Raw genomic sequence first — 6000 nt, 5'->3', positions numbered from 1 at the left:
AATTATGTTTGGTCACATTTTCCATGCATCTAAAAGACAAAATGTGCTATTAAAGTAACTGTAAGGGATCTTACTGGGCATCTATTTTCTTTGTATTAATAACAACCACCTGGAAAGGCAAAAAACAAAACAGAATAGCAAAAAGCAATTCTTAACCATAAATAAACTGCTGGAAGAATCACCATCCCTGACCTCAAGCTCTACTACAGAGCAATAGCGCTAAAAACCGCATGAAGCCAAAAATACACACTGGAAAAAATGAAAGCCTCTTCAATAAATAGTGCTCATCTAACTGGAAGTCCATATGTAAAACATATGAAAATAAATCCGTATTTGTCACCTTGCACAAAGCTCAAGTCCAAGTGGATGTAGGACCTCAACACAAAACCAGATGCACTGAATCTAATAGAAGAGAAAGTAAGAAAGGGTCTTGAACTCATTGGCACAGGGGGAAATTTCCTAAACAGAACTTTAATGGCTCAAACTCTAAGGTCAAGAATTGATAAACGGGACCTCATGAAACTGCAAAGCTTCTGTAAGGCAAAGGATATAGTTAATAGTACAATCAGCAGCCTACAATTTGGGGAAAAAATCCTTCAATAAACCCATATCTGATAGAGGGCAAATATCCAAAATATATAAATAACTCAAGAATCTAACCACCAAAACACCAAACAACCCAGGCAAAAAATAGAGTATAGAATTAAACCGAGAATTCACAAAAGAGGAATATCGAATGGCTGAGACACACTTAAGGAGATGCTCAAAGTCCTTAGTGATCAGAGAAATGCCAATCAAAACAACCCTGAAACTTTACCTTACACCAATCAGAATGGTAAGATCAAAACTTCAGGTGACAGCACATGTTGGTGAGGATGTGGAGAAAGAAAAACACTCCTCCACTGATGATGGATTCCAAACTGGTGCAATCACTCTGCAAATCAATATGGCAGTTTTTCAGAAAATTGGAAATACATCTGCCAAAGACCAAGCTATGCCTCTCTTGGGCATATACCCAAAAGATGCTTCATGATGCTACAGGGGCACATGTTCCACCTTGTTCATAGTGGCCTTGTTTGTGATGGCCAGAAGGTGGAAACAAGCCAGATGTCTCACAACAAAAAAATAGATACAGAAAATGTGGTTCATTTACACAATGGAATACTACTCAGCTATTAAGAACGAGGATATCCTGAGTTTTGCAGGCAAGTGGATGGAACTAGAAAGTATCATTCTGAGTGAGGCAACTCAGACCCAAAAAGGTATGCATGTTATGTACTCACTAATAAGTGGATATTAGTAAAAAATAAAAGCACAGAATACCCAAGATACAGTCCTCAGAACTCAAAAATGTCAATAAGTGAAGGGCAAAAATGAGGACTCCTCAGTTCCATTTGAGGGAGAGAAAAACACAAGGGTATGATAGAAAGAGGGACAGAGGAGGGAAAGGGATAGGAGTTAGGGGAGAGTTAGGGGAGAGGAGAACATGATCTGGTATTTGGTGGGGGAAAAGGACTGAAGCCCTGATAGCCAGCAGAAAGACTGGAAACAGACATCGGGAGGAAGGAAGGAGGGAGGACCTTCTAGAATGTACCAAATACCTGGGTGTGGGGTGGCGGGCAGTGAAAGGTATTCTGATTCCTAGTCAAGATAGTTCGGATCCCCAGGGACCCTGAAAGGGCAGGCAGGGTCTTTCTTTCCCAGTCTCAAAGATCAAGGCCTCACTAGCTGCAGCCCCCAACAGACCCCTGTAGAGAGGTTTGAGATAGACTAGTCACGCAGGGCAATGCCCCAAACCCCTTCTCCACAAGTAAGGACGTGACCACAGGTCACACAGGATCAAGACAGATTATACATAGAAGTAAGATCATGCCCCCCAAATATGTATATGAGGTCTTCCCAAGTTCTCAGGCCAGAAGCTCTTCTGCACCCCTCTTGGCTAGTCAGTCTCCTACTGGCTCAGTCCAGTTGGAGCAACCAAAGCGGCAGTGGCAGAAAGGAGAAGGCCCAATAGCAGGGGCAGAAAAAACTGTTCCCCTACCCTGCCTGAGTTCTCTCCCCCTCACCTGAACCCACTTACCTAGCTGGGTGTGAGATCACTGTGGAGAACAGCCCCCTCACCTGCCCCGGCACAGGAGCACTACACCTGGGAAGTGAGAGACACTCAGGACTCAAAAGGGGGGACCACGGATGAAAGGCCCTACATTGGGGAGAGGGAAATTATTGAATCCACCTCTAGCAGAAAGACAGGGCATCAAGTGAGGGATGGGGTTGCTGTCCCACAGTCAATAACTCTGATCCATATTTGTTCCTGTCTGAAAGAACTGCAGGGACAAAAATTGAAAAGAGCCTGAAGAAAAAGAGTCTAGAGACAGGCCCAAAGTGGCATCGAGCTCAAGAGGAGGCCCTACGGCCTGACACTATTATTGATACTCTGAAGTGCTCATAAAAAGGGACCTATCATTACTGCTCTCTGAAACACCCAACAAGCAGCTGAAAGAGTCAGATGCAGATATTTGCACCCAATAGAAGAAGCTGCTGACCCCTGTGGTTAAATTAGACAAAAGCTGGAAGAAGCTGAGGAGGAGGGTGACTCTATAGGAGGACCAGCAGTCTCAATTAACCTGGACCCCAGAGTTTCCTCAGACACTGGACCACCAAACAGGCAGCATACACCAGCTGATACGAGGACCCCAACACATAGACAGCAGAGTACTGTGGGGTCCAGTTTCAGTCAGAGAAGATGCACATAACCCTCAAGAGACTGGAGGCCTCAGGGACTGGGGAGGTCTGGTGAGGTTTGGGATAGGGCATGGGAACATCCTCATGGATACTGGGTAGAAGGTATGGTATGTGGAACAGTTAGAGGGTGGACAAGGTGAGGGATAAAATCTGGAATGTAAACAAAATAGATTAAATAAAATTTAAAAGAATTTTAATTAGGCATATTAGAGTCTAGAACAGAATTAACTATTATAAAAACACACATTTCTTCTACATGTGTAATGTAGAACCCTTTTTCCTGAAATAAAGATAATATACTTATGTTCCCTTCAGACTTTTAGAAAAACAGTGATTTCTGTTTCAGAAATCAAATTATCATTTTCAAGAAAGCAAAAAAAAAAAAAAAAAAGAAAAGAAAAGAATCTCAATAAATTGTTTCTTTAAGAAATTTCTTCACTGGCACCCAGTTACATAAATATCACATTTATCCAAATGTTGCATCTAACTGCCATGAATAATATAAATGTGGTTGTTGTTAGTGTGGGGTTTTAATGAGTTAATTGAAAAGAAGTTGGAATGGAAGATAGACGAACCTGGCCCCTTGTATAAGCGCCTCAGTTGACTGTTTCCAGAAATTTTGAGCATCCATTAATTCAAAAGTAGAAACTAGGGATTTTCGGATAGATAACAACAAAAACAGCACTACTTAATTATTGTCTGTACTTGATGATGGGAGATTCATAAATACATACACTTCACAATCTTTCTTCTGAATGATCACTGATATCAACATTGCATGTTTCTTAGGATCAGGAAGACTTACTTGTTGTCTGTCAAATCAATTAACAAATGACAGCAGGATTCTCAGCTCAGGCATGCAAATGGCCTGACTTCTAATACAGTCTAATATCATAAGGCATCCTTTGCTATGCCACTCAGATTCCTCTGATCTTCCTTGTTCCTCTTCTGTTCTTAAGCTGATTATCTCATCGAAATGAGTGCTACCTTGGATATATGTGTTTCCAAGTTCTGATAATTCTAACAATTTATATGCTAAGGAAAATAGAGTTTTATTGCTCCTCAGGCAAAGAAAACAAAACAAACAAACAACAACAAAACCTACATAGAGCAACTGGTCAATACAGCAATCTACAACACAGGGAATGAGGTAGGAACCCATGGGTATTGTTTTCCATTTCATTATGAAATAATAGCGTTCTGTGAACCAGGTTTTGGAGGTTGCCTTCTTTGCTGCTTTTTCTTCTTTTATGTAAAATGTGGCTAGTCATATCGCCAATCATATTTGCATATAAGATATACAAAGCCCTTTTTATCTTTGAGAAAAATCTAAACTATCCAAAGTATAAATGATTTTGGGGCTTTTATACTTGATATAATGCATTATTCCAATTTCTGCATCAAATTATTCGTTAGCGTGTACATTGTTCAGTTTGTGAAACTGTATGGGTGTTTTAAGCACAAGTTTGTATAGTTAGTGGCATATTTACTAATATGGAGACAAGTTCATTCTTCTAGCCTGAGATAATGTGCTTGAAAAGCATCTGGTCAGTATGTACTATGCAACTTGGCTTTTAAAGTAGACTGAGGCACAGGATAGCAGGAGGTGACTCAGGGGTACTGGGCCTGCTAACAGACAGACCTTCTGGTTCTTAGGTTCTTGGACATCCTGGCACTGCTGGAAGCCACAGAACAGCTAAGAATAGAGTGGGGAGGGGTCGCTGGACTTGACCTCAGGCCAGGGGTGGAGTGGGGAGCTCTGTCTGGTCCTGCAGTGATAGTACTTGGCTTGACAGTGGTCAGTTTGAGCTTGGTAGACATGGTGGCTGGGAGCACAGAGAGTCCTTCTATGAGAGACTAGATAGTGGCTCTATAGGCAAAGGCCTTTCACCCCTCCTACCCCCTGACTCCCTATTGAAAAGAGGCAGTCCATGGTTTGGAGGCATTTATTGTCATGGTTGAAAGTGGATATGTATAACCATACCTACTACTTCTCAAGGTGGGCCTGAGATTAAATACCTTTAGAGGGAAGCATTCCTGTGAAGGAAAACTTATTGGCTAAGCTCCCCAGGCCCTCAGCTAATTCATTAAAATGGAGATCTGTCTTGAGGTTACATGACTACAGGTCATGTCCTCCACATGTGGAGGAGCTTGGGGCATTGCCCTTATGTTACTCATCAGAAATCTATGGGAGCCTGCTGCTAGTGAGAGGGGTCTGTTTCCCAGGAACAAGCGAAAATCCTCCAGACCCTTCAGTGTGTCCTGGGCTTCTAGACTTAGGTCAACCAGGAATCAGGCCACCTTTCACAGTCTCACACCATCTTGCTATGTTTCCTGTGTTGCTCGTTGAGGATCTATACAATTATTAAAGTGCTGAAATACTCCATCTGTACCTTGGCGATTTGTTGCAGTGTGAATTGTAAACACCTTTTTTATTCTTTTTTGCATGCTATTTTTTAAAGATCATGTCATATTGACTACTTATAGTGACTTGAATCATACCTTCATATTTTTGTTTCCTAAACATATTGATTAGCAGAAACAGTGTCACCAGGGTGACATTAGACTTTTGACAAAAATGATTTCTTATTCAGCTACTTCTAGAGAATGAATTATGATTTATAAAAAAATAAACAAGAATCAAAGTCTCTGACCTATTGGTCTTATATTCTATGGTTGGGAATAGATCAATATCATCAAATACATATTAGAAAAATAATTCAATTTTAAAATTATATAGAATGATGTGGGGTTGATCATGGAAGAAGTGTCATATGCAAAATGAAAGTTTTCTACTTAAAGCAGATAAGTAAGACATTAAGAAAAAATATTTGGGATACTTACTCCAGGCTGTGGAATAATCTCCTAGCAAGACTAGTGTGTAAAATGAAGGTCAGCTTAGGTACAAGTTAATGAAATAGGTGCAGATATGGTGCAATATGGTTTCAAGTTTTTAAAAGTCTCTCCAGATATATGTTTATGTGAATGTGGGGAATAGAGGAGGAAATGAACCACTTGAATGAGAACTTAGTGAAAATGCCATAGTCTAGAGTTAGAATAAAAAGAAATACACATTTTTTTCAAGATGTATTTAATTGATTTCAAGGCCTCTTTAAGTCTGGAGTGTAAGATATGGAGACTTCCTTTGCTGGTGACATCTAAAATTGGCTACTGGATTTTCCCTCTGGAAGAGAGTATAGGCCACTTGTTGCCTTCTCTATAATTATCACTTCTAACACTTACTTTCTTTGTTTGATG

The sequence above is a fragment of the Rattus norvegicus genome, chromosome 5 (genome assembly GCF_036323735.1).
Source record: "Rattus norvegicus strain BN/NHsdMcwi chromosome 5, GRCr8, whole genome shotgun sequence".
Classification (NCBI taxonomy): Eukaryota; Metazoa; Chordata; class Mammalia; order Rodentia; family Muridae; genus Rattus; species Rattus norvegicus.
The sequence above is the reverse complement of the archived record's forward strand: the minus strand, read 5'-3'. Positions refer to the sequence as shown.